The sequence below is a fragment of the Mustela erminea genome, chromosome 5 (assembly GCF_009829155.1).
Source record: "Mustela erminea isolate mMusErm1 chromosome 5, mMusErm1.Pri, whole genome shotgun sequence".
Taxonomy (NCBI): Eukaryota; Metazoa; Chordata; class Mammalia; order Carnivora; family Mustelidae; genus Mustela; species Mustela erminea.
In genome coordinates this window covers 93,673,894-93,694,432 of record NC_045618.1, presented here as the reverse complement: position 1 = coordinate 93,694,432, position 20,539 = coordinate 93,673,894, and positions in this window count along the sequence as shown.

Sequence of the window (20,539 nt, the reverse complement as noted above, 5' to 3'; positions counted from 1 at the left end):
CAATTTCTTGTTTAATGCATGGGTTATTTAAAATTATATAATTTGTCACATTTTATTATTAACTAGTAAATTTTTTGGTTTTATATTTCAAATTTCTGGATTATGGCCAGTTTTCATAAATGTTCCATTAGTACATGAAAAGTTTATGTACCATTGTCTTAATTTATGTTTATTTGTCCTCCTTGGTCTATAATTTCTTTTCTTTCCTTTTTGGCACTTACTTGATTTCTTTTTATTTTAATGGTGTTTTGATTTGAGTGCTTCAATTTATTTTTTACCTTTACTAATTTTGAAGTTATAAACTATATTTATGTGCTGTTTGTACTGTAGTAACCCACTTTATCTCCTAATTTCAATGTTCTTGAGGTCAGTTGAATCCCAGGCAGTAAACCAGATTTAGAAGATCCCTTCAGGGAAAATATCTGCTTGGGTGTTCTCTTATCTTTTTAAAATCTTGCTTCTTTATCTCTTCTGTTTTCTCTCTGTCTTATCCATGTTTTGAGAAGATATTTTAAAATTTAACATTTCAGGGCACCTGGGTGGCTCACTGGGTTAAAGCCTCTCTGCCTTTGGCTCAGGTCATGATCCCAGGGTCCTGGGATAGAGCCCCACATCAGGCTCTCTGCTCAGCGGGGAGCCTGCTTCCCTTCCTCTCTCTGCCTGCCTCTCTGTCTACTTGTAATCTCTGTCAAATAAATAATTAAAATCTTTTAAAAAAACTAAAATAAAATTTAACATTTCATTTGTATATTTTTTTAGGGGAGAATATTTTCATTACATTTTTACAAGTTGTTAGAAATGGGAAATGGGTTCTTTTTATTTTTTTAAATAAATTTTCTAGCGGTTAAGTAACTTGGGGACGTGTTAGGAAATAGACATATGGAATCAGTCACTCTGAGCCATTCATCTAATGGGCATGTAATTTTTTCTGCCTCCTCAGTGGTTCTCAGATAAAGCTTAACGATACCCCTATTTTAACCTTTATAGAATTATATGAGGTACGGAAATTCTTGAGTTCAGTATTTCTAAGATCTTATTCAGATTTCAAGGCAGGCAGCAGGGCAGAAAGGCAAAATTAAAAAAAGAAAAACCCAAAGAACAAAAACAAAACAAACAAACAAAAAGAACCATAGGCTTTATTTTTTGATGCCCCTGAATTCACATAATATTTCCTTACTTGTTATGTGACTTTCTGCAGAATACTTTGCTTTTTTTGAGCTTCAGTTTCTGCCTCAGAAAATGAGGATCCAAGTATTCAAGCAAAATGTTGTAGTAAAGATTAATTAAGATAACATATATCTGGTAATGTGTTTCTTTTATACCTTAAGTTCTGCTTCTTACATTTCTCAGCTCTCCTGTCTGTTCTAGGAGCCCTACCTTCATGGCCTATAACGAATAGACTACTCCAGAGAAGAAATAGTATGTACATAACCTGGCACACTGACTTAAATATTTGTTGAATAAAGAAAGAATGAACTTCCTATTACCATTAGCTATTATTACTGAATTACATAGCCATATTAAATTAAGATCCAGTGATAATAATATTTACTGATATTGTTGTGCCATGTTCCAAGACCTATGGTAATTATTTATCATGAATGATAATAGCAATCAGCATACTATGGTCAATAATCTATATCTTGTGGGTTGCCTGTCTTTGTAAATAAAGTATTACTGAAACACAGTTACCTCCATTCTTTAGTATATTTTCTGTAGCTGGTTTCATGCTACAAAAGCAACACCGAGGAGGGGAAACCAAGACTATATGGCCCACATAGAATAAAATATTTACTAACTGGCCCGTTTTGTGCAAAGTTTGCTAACTTAAGCTTTGTGACGTTTATTCTTCATAATGATTCTGTGAAATAAATATAATTTATATGCTCATTCACACATGAGGAAACTGAGATGGCAAATGTTAATTAGCTTGTACAAGCTATTGAAGTATTGATACAAAATCTTTTAAATTGATTTAAGAGAACCAGTTATACATTTGTCCAGTATCCTCAGATGTTTTCAATAAACTGTGTACTTCTATACACCAAATTCTATATAGGAAAAAAAAAACTATTAATTTGGGTATCATGGATAAGAAAAAGGAAATGAGAAAAATGGGACCAATAGCTATTACTCTTTTGCTTCCCTTCTTGGTCCTAGAGAAATATTCCTTACAATCTGGGCATCCTCTTCAGAAAGGTGCTAACTAGTAGGATCACTTGGCTACTTTAGGGCCTCTATTCTGGACCACTTTACTAGGTCCTGGGTCTTGAGGGTCTCAGTCAGGTCTCAAAGCATCATCTAAACACAGAATGTCACCCAGGAAAACCATCTAGGACTGCAGTTCATCCTGTTATACTGTTCTCTCCTGTGTTCCCACCCCTGAGATGCTGATTCTTTGTAAGTAGTCCTTCTCCTTGATTACAGTTTGGGAAGTGGTGGGGGATTATTTCTTCAAGTTTTTTTTTTTTTTCTTTACTTTTGCTTCTTCAAAAGAATGAGACTCTTTTTATGTCTTGTTTATTACTCAAGGGAACAATTTAATAACATAAATCAAAACTCGTCTGTCAGATTATATTTATGAGTGCAATGCTATTGATAATTCTGAGAGCATTTTAAGTGAAAATATACTCACTGTTTGAAACCTAGGTATAATAAGCTTAAATTTGCTTGATTTTCTAAAGAGGAAATCATCATAATATTTTACAGTTTATAATACAGAAGCTACTTTACCTTTCCTTGTACTTCTTGTTGGATAATCCGAGACAATTAAGACATTTCCTTTGCATCAAGGCCCCAAATATAGAGGTTTAGCTCATACAAGAGAGATTTGAATCTCTGCTATTAACAGCAGACTTCATCTTCATCTCTGATACATATTCATTATACATGCATGTGTACACCACTACCACAACTGACTTTTATTATATTTTGTTGACTGGGCACTCACTGTAATAACAAGTCTAATGTATTATCTAATTAAAATTTATGGGACACCTGGGTGGCTCAATGGGTTAAAGCCTCTGCCTTCAGCTCAGGTCATGATCCCAGGGTCCTGGGATCAAGCTCCGAATTGAATTGGGCTTTCTGCTCAGCAGGGAGTCTGCTTCTTCTCTCTCTGCCTGTCTCTCTGCCAACTTGTGATCTCTATCTGTCAAATAAATAAAATTAAAAAAAAATTTAAGCAATGACGATCCCAAGTGCTCTTTATGTTAGTAGCCAGGTTTATTGTAGAAAAATTTAGAATAAGGGAAATGTACCATTAATAGCTGGAAAAATAAATTGATAAAACCATGATAAGTTAAGCTGAAGAATGACTATTAATTTGAACTAATAACAATTTGACAACTGTCAAAAGCCTTTTATAAACTAAATGATGGCCATTAGAGTCTGTTTTCTGGTTTGCCTCTCTTTATTTTTCTCCTATGTTCATCTGTGTTGTTTCTTCAGTTCCACATATGAGTGAAATCATATGGATTTGTCTCGCTCTGACTTATTTCACTTACCATAATAATCTCTAGCTCTGTCTGTGTCATTGCAAATGGCAAGATTTCATTCTTTTTTATGGCTGAATAATATTCCCATTTGTATGTGTGGAAATATATATGTATATACACATACCACATCTTCTTTATCCATTCATCAGTAGATGGATACTTGGGCTGTTTCATAATTGAGTATTGCAGGTAATGCTGCTATAAACACTGGGGAGGATATATCTTTTTAAATTAGTATTTCTGTATTCTTTGGGTAAATACTTAGTAGTGCAATTGCTGGGTTGTAGAGTAGTACTATTTTTTACTTTTTGAGAAAATTCCATACTGTTTTCCAGATGGGCTTCAATGGTTTGCATTCCCACCAACAGTGCAAGAAGGCTCCCCTTTCTCTGCATCCTCGACAAGATGTCAAGGTCTGTTGGCCATCCATCTGTCTTCTTTGGAGAAATCTTTTTCATGTCTTCTTCCCATTTCTTAATTGGATTATTTGTTTTTTGGGTGTTGGGTTTGAAAAGTTCTTTAGATTTTGGATACTAACTAACAGTTTATCAGATATATCATTTGCAATATCTTTTCCCATTCAGGAGGTTGCCTTTTAGTTTTGTTGATTGTTTCCTTTGATGTGCAGATGCTTTTTTTTTTTTTTTTTTTTTTTATTGATTTTTTTTTTTTTTTTTTTAATATTTAATTTATTTTTTTTTTTTTTATTTCCAGCATAACAGTATTCATTATTTTGATGAAGTCCCAAGAGTTTAGTTTTGCTTTTATTTCCTCTTTCTTGGGAGACATATCTAGAAAAAGTTGCTATGTCTGATGTCAAAGAGGTTACTGCCTGCATTCTCCTCTAGGATTTTTATGGTTTCAATTCTCACATTGATTTCTTTAATCCATTTTGAGTTTATTTCTGTGGATGGTATAAGAAAGTAAGTGATCCAGTTTTATTCTTTTGCATGTTGCTGTCTAGTCTTCCCACACCATTTGTTGAAGAGACTTTTTCCCATTGAATATTCTTTTCTGCTTTGTCAAAGATTAATTGACCATATAGGTGTGGGTTCATTTCTGGGCGCTCTATTTTGTTCTCTTGATCTTTGTGTATATTTTTGTGCCAGTACCAAACTGTTTTGATTGTACCTTATTCATTGACATGTAAAATAAAATTTTAAATTTGTTAATTTTTAAATCGGTGCTATTTAACATAGGGAATAGGTTACTCCTATGTGAACCCATTAATAAATATTAATTTAATACATAATTAATTAAAAATATAATTTAAAACACATGAATGTTTCATTGACATGTCTTCTGTGGTTTTTCAGAGATTTTATACATTGAGGCATTTTAACATTTTCTAATACTTTTTCACATTGATTAAATTTATGTTCAAATTATACATCTTATATATAAGATATGCTTAGAATGCATAATTCACACACACACAAGGTTTAGCTGAATAGCTGGATATTTTAATATTTTCAGAAATACCCTGTAATCACATGATGAGTGATAATAAAAAAAATGATGGTATACTTCTTGAAATTTGTTTAACACAATATTTTAAAACTAACTTGAATTTTGTTAGCCTTGAGCATCACTAAAACATGCTACCATTTTTTAATGCAAAAAGATCTTAAGTAAAGATTTTCAAAAATTGCATGCAGCTTGAGCACTTACTTATTTTATCAAATAATCTTGTATGTTTTGTGGCACCTGGGTGACTCAGTTGGTTAAGAGGCTAACTCTTGATCTCAGCTCAGGTCTTGATCTTAGGGTCATGTTTAGGCCCCATGTTGAACTCCGTGCTTAGTGTGGAGCCTAAAAAATAAATGCTGTATGTTTTAGATATTCATTCATTGTATCACCATCAAAAATAATTTTACCACAATAAGACACTTGGTAACACTAGTAACACAAGCTATATAATGTGCTTACAATTAGCAGAGCATTATTAACAGAGTTCATCTTCCCTAGCCCCTCACTTATATATTCTCTGAGTATATAACTCTTGCAATCTGGAGAAAAGGAGTAGTACTCTTTACTACAATGAATTTATATTTCATTTTCCCCTTTTTAATGCATGCTAGAAAATGTAGAAGCTTCCACTCTTCTTTAAATAATTAAATCAAATATCACTTTCTCTGTGAAAACTTTTTTTAACACTCTCAAGCATAGATACTTTGCTTTCTGTGATTATATAAAATTTAAGGAATTTCTCTTAGAGCAGTTGTTATATTGTCTTATAATTATTTGAAAATTATGAGTATTTACTGAATGTAGACACTACTTAATTCCTGTATTTTCAGTAAATATGATGCCTAATATATATGTGGTATTCAATAAATATTTATTGAATAAATGTATAAATTATTCAGTGAAGGAAATGGGAATAGAAGTACAATTAAGATTGATCAGTGGATATTAAAAAAAAGTATTATAACTTGAGGAATAAACCAGGATATTTCTGGACCTAATACAAATTGATGAAAGGTAGCACATAATTCACACATTTATTTAACATTTTTTGAAACAAATGTAAAATATTGTTATAAATAATTGTGCTATTTTATGTTATATATTATTATATATTATTATTATATATCAAATATTTAGTCTCTAGATTTGTTTCTCTGGGCAATCATCTATGTAAAGTTAAAAAAAAACAACAAAAATCCTGGAGCATGCGTACACTGTCTACTGTTTAGAGCAAAATCATTTTAATTCAGCTGTTATTTCTAATTTTAAGACTATAAAGGGATATATTAACACTGAGTATGTAGGATTTTTTGGAGAAAATATCTGAGAAAGCAAGTGCAATATAAAGAAGAAGCAAGAAACAAGAGGGAATAGTAGGTACACATTTTATCTGTCAATTTCATTCAACGTGCATTAAAAACACTTCCATCTGCTTGCAGTTGTAAAAGTCCCCTGGATGCTCTTAAGCTCAATGTTATTACCTAGTAATTCAGTATCACTAGCTTTAGCTAATTAATAATATCTCATATATATTCATAGCACACTACAATGTATATACTGAGATTGATCGACATAACAAATAGGCAAAATTTTAAATACTGGGCACTGAAAATGAGCAAATTAATTTTAAAAATTCTTTGTATTTGCAATCCTGCTATATATGCACCATGTATTAAATCCCACACCTTATTTTTTCCTTTAAATGATAAACTGGAAAGTTTTGAGTAAAGTTTTGGTATTGACGAAAATGTCCTTAATATTCTCCTCAACTTGACTAAATTTTAGACAGGATTCTTCCTGACTATTGGCCTCTCACTTCCATTTTCTTAGAGCATATACTTTAGAAAACTTGGAATTGTAAATTTTTTTCTGTTCTTTGAGATGTAAAATTTCTCCCAGCCTCTTGCAAGTTTTAGACCCCAGGAATGTCTTAGAAATCTGGAAGCTGTCCCTCTGAAATGTAATCACCAAAAAACACAAGGCCCCTGTCTCCCAGTCTCTGTGAGAGGGTAGGAGCCTAATTTTTATAACCAGTTAGCAAACAGAGATGACTTAATCATGATGACCAATATTTCTACTACTGTCCTCTAGTACTTTTCCATTAACTCACCTCAATGCTGAATACTCTTTGCCTTTCATTTCTTTTTTTTTTTAAACATTTTATTTTATTTTATTTCAGTGTTCTAAAATTAATTGTTTTTGCACCACACCTTGGTACTCCATGCAATACATGCCCTCCTTAATACCCACTACTGGGCTCACCCAACCCCCCACTACTCTCCCCTCCAAAACCCCCAGTTTGTTTCTCAGAGTCCACAGTCTCTCATGGTTTGTCTTCCCCTCTGATTTTCCCCAACTCACTTCTATCTCCTGATGTCCTCTGTGTTATTCCTTATGCTCCACAAGTAAGTTTGCCTTTCATTTCAATGTAGTAGTATTGATCCCCTTTTTGCAGTAGTATTGATCCATATGCAATATTCTTATTTTTTTGCAGTATTCTTGAATAAATGCTTCTTTACCATTTTTAACAAGTATCTACTACAACTTCTTTTTTGACAATATAGAATTTAAAAATAAGTTATAACAACAAATTTTATTTGTATTAGCCACTGTTTTAACAGTGAATAACATTAAAAAAAATTAGTTGATGAATCATGGTTGCTGTGGTTACCCAGCCCAGATTTTCTTTTCTCTTGGAGTGGGCAGTAGAGCCCTGTCACGGTTAATTTTATGTGTCCACTTGACCAGGCCATGAAGTGCCCAGACATTCGGTTAGACATTATTCTGGGCATGTACATCTGTGAGGATGTTTCTGGATGTGATTAACATTTGAACTGGTACACTTAGCACAGCAGATTGTCCTCCCCATGTGGGTGGGCCTCATCCAATGAACTGAAGACTTACATAGAACAAAAAACCTGAATAAAAAGAAACTCCTCCTGCCCAACTATTGAGTTGGGACCTTGGTCTTTTCCTGCCTTCAGAATCAAACCGAAATAGTTGCTCTTTATTGGTTTTAAGCCTGCTGGCTCTCCAGCTGAAAATTACATCATCATTTACCGTAGTCAGTTCTCAGGTGTTCAGACTATAACTGGGACTATACCATCAGCTCTCATGTGTCTTCAGCTTGCTTACTGCAAATGTTTGGGTTTCTTAGCCTCTATAATCATGTAACCATAAGCTAATTCTTATGAATTAATGAATGAATGAATATATACACATATATCTCTTGATGGTTGTTCTTTAGAGTATCCTGACTAATACAGCCCCATGGCAAATTTGGCTTTAGGTAGAGCTTCTTGATGGAACAAAGCATCTGGTTATACTACTAGTAACATTTTTAAGGGTTTGGATAAATATTAATCTCTTTTTGCAAGTTCCTATCAGAGAAGAGCTATGAATATCATAGAAAAATATCCATTGTTTCTCTAAACTCTAAGAGAAGATTGAATGTAATATGTCTTTAGGACTTTAGGATAATTTTAAAAGCAGGCAAACATGAGTCTCTGCTTTCCCTTCTTTTATCCCTTTGTATTGATCAATCTATATCTTATTTTTCTTTTTCCTTCATGACATATTTTCCTCTCTCTCTCTTTCTCATTGTACAGTATCTTAAAGCTCTTCCTCCTTTTTTTTGATATACAATTCTTTTATTTCAAAATATCAAAAAATTGCCACAAATACAAAATTATCAAATATATTTTAGAACCATTTCCTTTCATAAGAATTCATGAAAGAGAATGGTCACTAGGTGGGTGCATACTGAACCTGGAACTACACAGACCATTTTTAAGACTCATCGCTAACATTTGTTATGTGTTTGATTTCTGGAACTTTAAATGTCCTTGAGAGAGTAAGTTGCTCTATTTATTCAATGTGAGATTTCCACATTTAAATTTATTTGTAAAATTTCTGTGTCCCACTAAATAACACATGTGTAAGTGTCTTTCTGTAAAGAATAACAAAGTTATATTATGTTGTGTTAATTTTAAGGTATAAGAAAACTTTAATTAATTAGTTTTAATCTCCATATGAAAATGACAAGCTTGTGATGGTGAGGAATTATGTGACCCCTCCATTAGCCTGCATGCTCAAGAATGAGTTCTACAGGCTATGAAAGGCAAGAGGCTGAAGAGCCAACCCTAGGCAGACAATAGGGACTTTGTAACAAGACTATCTGAATGCTGAGTTTTAAATTGATTTTCCTAGGACCAAGATACATATATTTGTTACCCAGTATCTGTAAGGTCAATAATATGTAACCAGAGAGTCCATAATATCTTCAAAGCATTATAACTTGGCTAGACTTTTTATAAATTAAGATACTCAGTAGTTCTCTTTAGATCCCCTTTGATCTCAAAATGTAATTAAAATGAGAACTGGAATTGTGAAATTTTATTTTCTTGAAAATTCTGTCTTTGTGTCAGTATAATTCTATAAACTATGCAGTCTCTGGTTTAATGTCCAATAGTTTTAGGAAATTAAAATAATTGAAGGCAAAAAATAATTTGTTCATGTAATTTTCTCATCCTTAAAAAAATTCAAATTATAGCCATTAGACGATTCCCTAAGTCATACTTATGTCTAACAAGTAACTGATCAACTGATTTAAAATTAACTTATTAGTTGAAGAGGTGAAGCACAGAATATACTGCAATGTTCTGCTATTCTTTGAGAGTTGTGTATTTCTCACTTTGTCTAATAGGATATTTCTTTTACTTTTTTTTTTTCAATGGAGAACAGAAGATTCAAACCTTTTGTACCTATGGAGACTTCATAGAACATGGGTCTACAAGTGTTGCTGTGTCTTTTTTACTTTGGAGACAAAGGTAATTATGCCAGTCTAAATCTTGGTGAGTGAAAAAAAAGGTAACAGTAAATATTTACACTACTTATAAACTGTTATGAGTCACCTCTCAATTTTCCTCATATGCATGGATAACCAACTGAAAGCAGGTAGAAATCAAAAATTCAATTAACTTTCCTGCTGAATTTTGGTAACAGTTCTTTAATAAATGATGGTGATGATATAAAAAGTTAATGCATGTTGCTGAGAAGGTTGCTTGACTCTTGTCCAAATTGTTGCAAAATTCTCTATGACCCACATTTTATACTGAAAACTAAATTTAAAGAGGAGGACTGGTTTAAAAATTTACATTTATTTTGTTGGTCTTCATATTTCCTACACTAACTTCAGCTGTCAGTTACAAAGTTAGATTTGCCTTTTCCTCATTTTGTCCCATTGCTCATTTTCTCTATTAAAAAAAAATATTTTAAGCACAAAAGAATTTTGGTATCTCTGTCACTTTTGTTCTGAAGACAAAGTTGAAATACTATGCTATTTTAATTAGGCAATAATGGTTGAGATATAAGACATTACCTGAAAATTAATAGACGCTATGAAGTGCTGATGCCTAGGGTAAGCCAATAGCTACTGATCTCTTAATAAAACACAGATTTTTAAATCATTATTGCATTTCTGAGATAAGACAAAAACCAAATAATATGGTCCAAAGATTTTTATTCCTTGTTTTATAAACCTATTTTCCTTAATTATTCTTCTATATTTCTACTCTAGTCTTTCACTATAACTTTCTACTTTATTCTTCAATTTAATAAAATATTTTTGTGCATCTGCTAAAAGAAAGGTATGTCTTAAACAGCACAAGGAATGTAAATATTGTGAAGGCTCTCTTTGTCCTTCAAAGGCATACAACTCTGTGAGAATCTATTCAGGTAAATGAAACATAAAGCCACTGATACTACCATTACTCTAAAGTTACAAATTACAAAGGAAGAAAGGTAGCCAAACTTTAATTACATATAGAGGAATCCACTAAGTCCTCTGGAGAAAGGGTTAGAATAGAAGTAAAATTTTTCCTGGGTCTTGTATATCAGTAAGGATAGTTTTTGTTTTGTTTTGTTTTTGTTTTTTTTAATGGGTTGCAGAAAGCTCTACTATAGAGGTTTATGTAAATGAAAGGTTTAATTTTCTTGCATGACAGTAGTCTAGAAAGTAGTCCAGGGACATTATAGCAATCCAAAATTTTCACGGAGCCAAAAGTTTTCTCTCTTTCTGCTCCATCATCCCCAGTGACAACTGCTATGTTACAAATATAACACATGTTCCAGGAAATAGGAAGGATGGAACGAGAAAATTTGACACTTGTGTACTTTTATATATTTTTTTAAGATTTTATTTATTTATTTGACAGAAAGAGATCACAAGTAGGCAGAAAGGCAGGTAGAGAGAGAGAGGAGGAAGCAGGGTCCCTGGTGAGCAGAGAGCCCAATGTGGGGCTCGATCCCAGGATCCTGGGATCATGACCCGAGCCACAGGCAGAGACTTTAACCTGCTGAGCCACCCAGGTGCCCCTACTTTTATATTTCTGTCATACTCCCCTACCTAGCAGCACAGGTAAATCTAGTTTTTAGTTTTCCAGCCACTGGAGTAGGTAAGAAAAAGAGAAAGGGATTGGAATCTGTGTTGAGCAGCACAATTTATATTAACTATAACAATTCAAATCTTTGACTTTATACAACCCCTCAGAATTGGAAAGGAAATGGTATTACTTTCTGTCTTTGTCATTTTGGACTGCTATAATAAAAATACCATAGGGCACCTGGGTGGCTCAGTGGGTTAAAGCCTTTGCCTTTGGCTCAGGTCATGATCCCAGGGTCCTGGGATCGAGTCCCACATCGGGCTCTCTGCTCAGCAGGGAGCCTGCTTCCTCCTCTCTCTCTCTCTGCCTGCCTCTCTGCCTACTTATGATCTCTGTCTGTCAAATAAGTAAGTAAAATCTTTAAAAAAAAAATACCATAGACTAGGTGGTTTAAACAACAAATATTTATTTCTCACAGTCTTGGAAGGTGGGAAATCCAGGATCAAGGTGTTGGAAGATCTGGTGTCTAGTAAGGTTGAGCTGCTGGCTAGTAGATGGCTGCCTTCTTCCTGTATCCTCATTGGCAGGGGATTTGGGGGTTAGGAGAGGAACAAAGAAAGGGAGAGAGGCAGAAGAGAAAGAGAGAAGCTCTCTGATGTCTCTAATATAAGAGAAGTAATCAAATCCTAAGGGCCCCACCCTCATGACCTAATTACCTCCCAAAGACCCCATCTCCAAATACCATCATATTGGTAATTAGGGTTTCAACATATGCATTGAGGTGGGCTACAAACATGCAGTCCACAACATTCTACCCCTGGACACCTAAAATTCATGTCTTTCCCTCATGACAAATGCATTATTTCATGTCAGTACCCTCAAATGTCTTAACTCACTCCCTCATTAATTCTAAAATCTTAAGTCCAAAGTCTCATCAAAATATCATCTAAATGAGTCTCACCTCTAGTACCTCTAGTACCTCCTGAGGCAAAATTCCTCTCTAGCTATGTAACTGAAATGAAACAAGTTATGTACTTCCAAAATATAGTTATGGAGTAGGCAAAGAATAGATATTCCCATTCCAAAAGGGAGAAATAGGAAGGAAGAAAGTGGTGATGGATCCCAAGTCAGTCCTAAACCTAGCAAAGCAAAATCCATTAGGTGTTAAGGTTTGAGAATAATCCTCATTGGCTAGATGCTCTGCCTTACAAACCCACTGAAGTAGTGGTTCCTCTTTCCTGTTGGAAAGCGTTGCACCTGCCAGGTCCTGCCAAGTGGCCTCAAAGCTCTTGGTGGCTGTTGCATGGCCTGTTGAAACTGAGGTGATGCCTTTCACCCTTAAAACCTGGAAGACAGCCCTGGTGATCTCTTAATCCCTGTTGGGGTCATTCTTCCCTTGTCTTGAAGAATAGAGCATATTCATGGTCCAATACCTCAATGGACCAATCCTGTAAAATCCAAGAAATCTGGCAGCCTTCCTTCATTTCTCCCATCTCCGTCATCTTCAGTTCAAACCAGGCTTTCCCTTTAGGGGCAGCTGATTAAGTCTATGGTTCACATTGTACTAATCTTCTTCAGAACAAACTCCTCATTTTATTATTATTTTTTTTTTTTTTGGCAATATGGATAGGCTGAGAATTTTCCAAATTTTTAAGCTATGGTTCCTTTTTGCTTAACAATTTCTTCTTCATTTCATTTCTCTCGTGCATTTTGCTATAAGCAGTCAGGAGGAACTAAGCCACTCCTTCCATACTTTGCTGAGAAATCTCCTTAACTAAATATCCAGTTGCATCCTTTGTAAGTTTTAACTTCCACAAAGCATTAGAACAGGAACACAATTCAGCTAAGTTCTTTGCCATTTTGGAAGAAGGGTCGGCTTTTCTCTATTTTCCATTGAACATGTTCCCCATTTATGTCTGAGATCTCATCAGAATTGACCCTAATGTACATATTTTAACCAACATTTTGCACAGAAGTATTTATATATTCTTTAGAAATATGAATAATTTCTCTACAGATCTCTTTTCTTTCTTAGCTCTCATAAGACACACCTTCAAAAATTCCTTTCACAACAATATTGGCTTCTTCTGGCATGACCTTCAAAACTCTTTCAGCTTCTCTCTTTATCCACTTGCAAAGCTATTCCCATTTTCAGGCATTTGTAAAATCAGCACCCTACTCCTCAGTGACCATTTCTGGCATAGCCAATATGGCCTGCTTTAACAAAAATTTCATAGACTGAGTGGTCTAAACAACTAACATTTATTCCTCACAGTTTTAGAGGCTAGGAAATCCAAGATCAAGGTATCTGGGAAAACCTTGTTTTCTGGCTTATAGAGGGCTGCCTCTCTCTGTATCCTCATATGGTGGGGGGAGGAAGGAAGAAGGGAGGGAGGAAGAGAGAGAGAGAGAGAGAGTGCATGAGTAGAGGAAGGGGCAGAGAGAGAGAATTTTCAAGCCGGGTCTCTGCTGAGCATGGAGCACTCTGAGAGTCTCAAACCCAAGACCCATGAGTTCATGACCTGAACTGAAACCAAGAGTCAAACACCCAACCACTAAACCACTCAGGACCCCCTCTCCTGTCTCTTCTTAGAAGGCACTAATTCCATTTGGAAGACTCTATTCTCAAAACCCAATTACTGTCAAAGCCCCATCTCCACATTCCATCACATGGGGAATTTGGGTTTCAGCATGAGTTTGGGGGATGCCAATATATAGTCCATATTTTTTTCTCTATTATATATCTTATATATTGTATGTATATAATATATACGTATTAAAAACCCTAAAGAATAGAAAAATTACTGGAAACACTATAAATAAAAATTGACATCTTACTTTGGGAATCAACTTCTTACAACTACATAAAATGTCACCTTCTTAGCTTTCCCATACTCTAATCTTAACAAATATTTAAACATATGTATATATAAGATGATATTCAATATGTTTAATAACCAGAATGACACATGCACTGATAAATCAGAATTGACCTGATTTTGTGCTCAAGAAAGTCCCAGAAATCCCTGTTTTGCCAGGAATTATGCCTACTGCTACTGGGTCCTGGTTTGTGGAAGTACTACCAGGGTTCTTGGAGAGGACTGGGATTGGAATGAGACTCTTGGGCACTCTGGGCAGGATGTAAACTGAAATATACTAGCGTGTATCAGCTGAATATTGCAGTACTGTTTCTGAATTCTATTTCAGTGATTGATTTGTGTATTAATCCTGTATCAACACTACAATCATTTTTTGGTATAAATGCAAATTTTTAGAAGCAATTTCAGATTTATAGAAAAATTGATAGAAAGATAATAGATTTCTTATATACCTCCTGCCTTTATGCATATATCGCCTTCCTTATTATCAACATCACACACCAGAATTGTCAGTTTTACCAAAAGGAGGAACTGACACAGCATAGTCACCTAAAGTCTATAGTCTATAGTCTGAGAGATCACTCTTTGTGTTTTATAATTTATAGGCTTATATAATGTATCATGGCATACATCATCATTGTAATATCATAGTGCCCTAAAAATCCTCTGTACTCTGCCTATTAATCTCTCCCTAGCCTCATGCCTACCAACCATTGATCCTTTTATTGTTTCCATAGTTTTGTCTTTTCCAATATGTCATATATTTGAAATAATAAGTAAGTAGCCTTTTCAGATTGGTTTGTTTCACTTAGTAATATGCATTTGAGAATCCTCCACATCTTTTTTTTAAAAAGATTTTATTTATTTATTTGACAGAGAGAGATCACAAGTAGGCAGAAAGGCAGGCAGAGAGAGAGAGAGAAAAAGAGAGAGAGAGGGAAGCAGGCTCCCTGTTGAGCAGAGAGCCCAATGTGGGACTCAATACCAGGACCCCGAGATCATGACTTGAGCCGAAGGCAGCAGCTTAACCCACTGAGCCACCCAGGCACCCACATCTTAAAAAAAAAGCCTCCACATCTTAAAAAAAAGAATCATCTGTGTCTTTTTATGGCTTGACACCTTATTTCTTTTTAGTGCTGAATAATATTCTGTTGTCTGGAAGTACCACAGTTTATTAATCCATTCACCCACTGAAGAACATATTACTTGTTTCCAAGTTTTGACATGTATTAATAAGGCTGTTAAACACTCATGTACAGAATTTTATGTAGACGTAATTTTTCAACTCCTTTAGGTAAATACCAGGGAGCATGATTGTTTGCTCATATGGTAAGAGTATGTTTAGTTTTCTAAGATACCACCAGACTGTCTTTAATAATGGCTGTATGACTTCCAGCTCTATTATAAAGCTGTAATCATCAGGACAGCATGGTACTGGCACAAAAACAAACACATAGATCAATGGAACAGAATAGAGAGCCCAGAAATGGACCCTCAACTCTATGGACAACTAATCCTTGACAAAGCAGGAGAGAATGTCCAACGGAAAAAAGACAGTCTCTTCAACAAATGGTGTTGGGGAAACAGGACAGACACATGCAGAAGAATAAAACTGGATCATTTCCTTATACCAAACACAGAAATAGACTCAAAATGGATGAAAGACCTCAATGGGAGACAGGAGTCCATCAAAATCCTTGAAGAGAACACAGGCAGCAACCTCTTTAACCCTGGCCACAGCAACTTCTTGCAAGAGACATTTCCAAAGGCAAGGGAAAAAAGACAAAAATGAACTATTGGGAATTCATCGAGATCAAAAGCTTTTGCACAGCAAACAGTCAGCAAAACCAAAAGACAACTGACAGAATAGGAGAAGATATTTGCAAATGACATATCAGATAAAGGGCTAGTATCCAAAATCTATAAAGAACTTAGCAAACTCAACACCCAAAGAACAAAGAATCCACTCAAGAAATGGGCAGAAGACATGAACAGACCTTTCTGCAAATAAGACATCCAGATGACCAACAGACACATGAAAGAGTGCTCAACACACTCAGCATCAGGGAAATACAAATCAAAACCACAACGAGATACCACCTCACACCAGTCAGAATGGCTCAAATTAATAAGTCAGGAAATGACAGATACTGGCAAGATTGCAGAGAAAGGGGAACCCTCCTACACTGTTGGTGGGAATGCAAGGTGGTGCAGCCACTCTGGAAAACAACATGGAGGTTCCTCAAAAAGTTGAAAATAGAGCTACCCTATGACCCAGCAATCCACTACTGGGTAGTTATCCTAAAGATACAAATACAGTGATCCAAAGGGGCATGTGTACCCGAATGTTTATAGCAACAATGTCCACAATAGCCAAACTCTGGAAAGAACCTAGATGTCCATCAACAGATGAATGGATAAAGAAGAGTTGGTATTGATATATAATGATATAATACTATGCAGCCATGAAAAGAAATGAAATCTTGGCATTTGCAATGATGTGGATGGAACCAGAGGGTATTATGCTGAGTGAAATAAGTCAATCAGACTAAGACACTTATCATATGATCTTGATATGAGGAATTTGAGAGGCAGAATGGGGGGTTTAGGGGGTAGGGAAGAAAAAAATGAAACAAGATTAGATTGGGAGGGAGACAAACTATAAGAGACTCTTAATCTCACAAAGAAAACTGATGGTTGCTGGGGGGAAGGGGCGTGTGGAGAGGGTGGTTGGGTTATGGACGTTTGGGAGGTTATGTGATATGGTGAGTATGTAAGCCTGATGATTCACAGACTTGTACCACTGGGACAAATAATACATTATATATTAATAAAAATAATTAATAAAAAAAAGAGAAAAAGAAAAAATTCATTTGGGCAACACACACACACACACACACACACACACACACAAACAAAATAATGGCTGTATGGCTTATGTGGCTCAGTTGGTTAAGCACCCAACACTTGATCTCGGGTCTTGGTCTCAAGGTCCTCAGTTGGTCCAAATTCGGTTCCACTCTGTGTGTGGACTCTACTTAAAAAAGATAAAAATGGAGGTATTATTTTTCATTTCCACCAGCAATGTGTGAGAGTTTATGTTGCTTCACATCCTTGTTAGCATTTGGTGTTGTCAGTATTCTGGATTTTGAATATTCTGAGAGGAGAGTAATGGTATCTCATAATTATCTGGCATTTCTCTGATAACATATGTTGTGGAGCATCTTTTCATTTGCTTGTTTGCCATCTGTATATATTCTTTGATAAGGTGTCTGTTAAAGTCTTTGCACCATTTTAAAATGGTTTGTTTTCTTATTACTGAATTTAAGAGTTCTTTGCATATTTGTGGAATAAGCCCTTTAACAGATGTTGTCTTTTGCAAACATTTTCTCCTAGTTTGTCACTTATCTTCTTATTTCTTGACATTGTCTCTCTCAGGGCAGATATCTTTATTTTTAATGAATTCCAGATTATCAATTATTTCTTTCATGGATTTTGTCTTTGGGTTATATCTCAAAGGCATCATCTTACACAAAGTCATCTAAGTTTTCTCTCATGTTATCTTCCAGACATTTTATAATCTTGCATTTTACATTTACGTCTATGATGTATTTTAAAAAAAAATTTTTTTTTGAGGATAAAGTCTGTATTTAATTTTTCTTTTTTCTTTTTCTTTTTTCTTTTTTTGGCCAGTGGATGCCACTTGTTCCAGAACTATTTAAAGACTATCTTTACTCCACTGTATTGTACTGTATTTGTTCTTTTGTCAAATATAAATTGATTATATTTATAGGGGCCTATTTCTGGGTACTTAATTTTGTTCAATGGATCTTTTTGTCTATTCTTTCACCAGCACCTCATTGTCTTCATTACTGTAACTTTATAGAAATCAGGTAGTTTCAGTTTTCTGACTTTGTATTTCTCTCTCAATACTGTGCTGATTTTTCTCAGTCTTTCGCTTCTTCATATAAACTTTAGGTTTTTTATAAATATCCACAAAATTACTGCTGAGATTTTCATGAGGTTTATGTTAAATGTATAGATCAATTCAGGAAGAACTGACATCTTGATACTAAATCTTATACTCCATGAACAGTTTTATAGTTTTCCATATATTTATATATAGACTTATCTATATCTCTCATATATATATACATATATATATATATACTTTTTTACATTTGTTTTGTTATATTTATATCTAAGTATTTCATTATTTGGGAAGCTACTGTAAATGGTCTTATTTTCTTTTTCTTTTTTTAAATTAGATTTATTTATTTTCAGCATAACAGTATTCATTATTTTTTCACCACACCCAGTGCTCCATGCAATCCGTGCCCTCTATAATACCCACCACCTGGTACCCCAACCTCCCACCCCCCCGCCAGTTCAAACCCCTCAGATTGTTTTTCAGAGTCCATAGTCTCTCATGATTTCCCTCCCATTCCAATTTTCCCCAACTCCCTTCTCCTCTCTAACTCCCCATGTCCTCCATGCTATTTGTTATGCTCCACAAATAAGTGAAACCATATGATAATTGACTCTCTCTGCTTGACTTATTTCACTCAGCATAATCTCTTCCAGTCCCATCCATGTTGCTATAAAAGTTGGGTATTCATCCTTTCTGATGGAGGCATAATACTCCATTGTATATGGACCACATTTTCCTTATCCATTCGTCCATTGAAGGGCATCTTGGTTCTTTCCATAGTTTGGCAACTGTGGCCATTGCTGCTATAAACATTGAGGTACAGATGGCGCTTCTTTTCACTGCATCTGTATCTTTGGGGTAAATACCCAGGAGTGTAATTGCAGGGTCATAGGGAAGTTCTATTTTTAATTTCTTGAGGAATTTCCACACTGTTATCCAAAGAGGCTGCACCAACATGCATTCCCACCAAAAGTGTAAGAGGGTTCCCCTTTCTCCACATCCTCTCCAACACATGTTGTTTCCTCTCTTGTTAATTTTGGCCATTCTAACTGGTGTAAGGTGATACCTCAATGTGGTTTTAATTTGAATCTCCCTGAGGGCTGGTGATGATAAACATTTCTTAATGTGTCTGATAGCCATTTGTATGTCTTCATTGGAGAAGTGTCTGTTCATATCTTTTGCCCATTTTTTTTTATATGATTGCCTGTTTTGTGTGTTGAGATTGAGGAGTTCATTATAGATCCTGGATATCAACCTTTTGTCTGTACTGTCATTTGCAAATATCTTCTCCCATTCCATGGGTTGCTTCTTTGTTTTCTTGACTGTTTCCTTTGCTGTGCAGAAGCTTTTGATTTTGATGAAGTCCCAAAAGTTATCTTCGCTTTTGTTTCGTTTGCCTTTGGAGACATATCTTGAAAGAAGTTGCTGTGGCTGATATCGAAGAGATTACTGCCTATGTTCTCCTCTAGGATTCTGATGGATTCCTGTCTCACATTGAGGTCTTTTATCCATTTTGAGTTCATCTTTGTGTATGGTGTAAGAGAATGGTCGAGTTTCATTCTTCTACATATAGCTGTCCAGTTTTCCCAGCACCATTTATTGAAGAGACTGTCTTTTTTCCACTGTATATTTTTTCCTGTTTTGTCGAAGATTATTTGACCATAGAGTTGAGGGTCCATATCTGGGCTCTCTACTCTGTTCCACTGGTCTATGTGTCTGTTTTTATGCCAGTACCATGCTGTCTTGGTGACCACAGCTTTGTAATAAAGCTTGAAATCAGGTAACATGATGACCCCAGTTTTATTTTTGTTTTTCAACATTTCGTTAGCGATTCAGGGTCTCTTCTGATTCCATACAAATTTCTGGATTATTTGCTCCAGCTCTTTGAAGAATACTGGTGGAATTTTGATCGGAATGGCATTAAAAGTATAGTTTGCTCTAGGAAGTATAGACATTTTAACAATGTTTATTCTTCCGATCCAAGAGCATGGAATGGTCTTCCATCTTTTTGTGTCTTCTTCAATTTCTTTCATGAGTGTTCTGTAGTTCCTCAAATACAGATCCTTTACCTCTTTGGTTAGGTTTATTCCCAGGTATCTTATGGTTCTTCTTGCTGTAGTCAATGGAATCGATTCTCTAATTTCCCTTTCTGTATTTTCATTATTAGTGTAAAAGAAAGCCACTGATTTCTGTACACTGACTTTGTATCCTGCCACGTTGCTGAATTGTTGTATGAGTTCTAGTAGTTTGGGGGTGGAGTCTTTTGGGTTTTCCATATAAAGAATCATGTCACCTGTGAAGAGAGTTTGACTTCTTCCTTGCCAATTTGGATACCTTTTATTTCTCTTTGTTGTCTGATTGCTGTTGCTAAGACTTCTA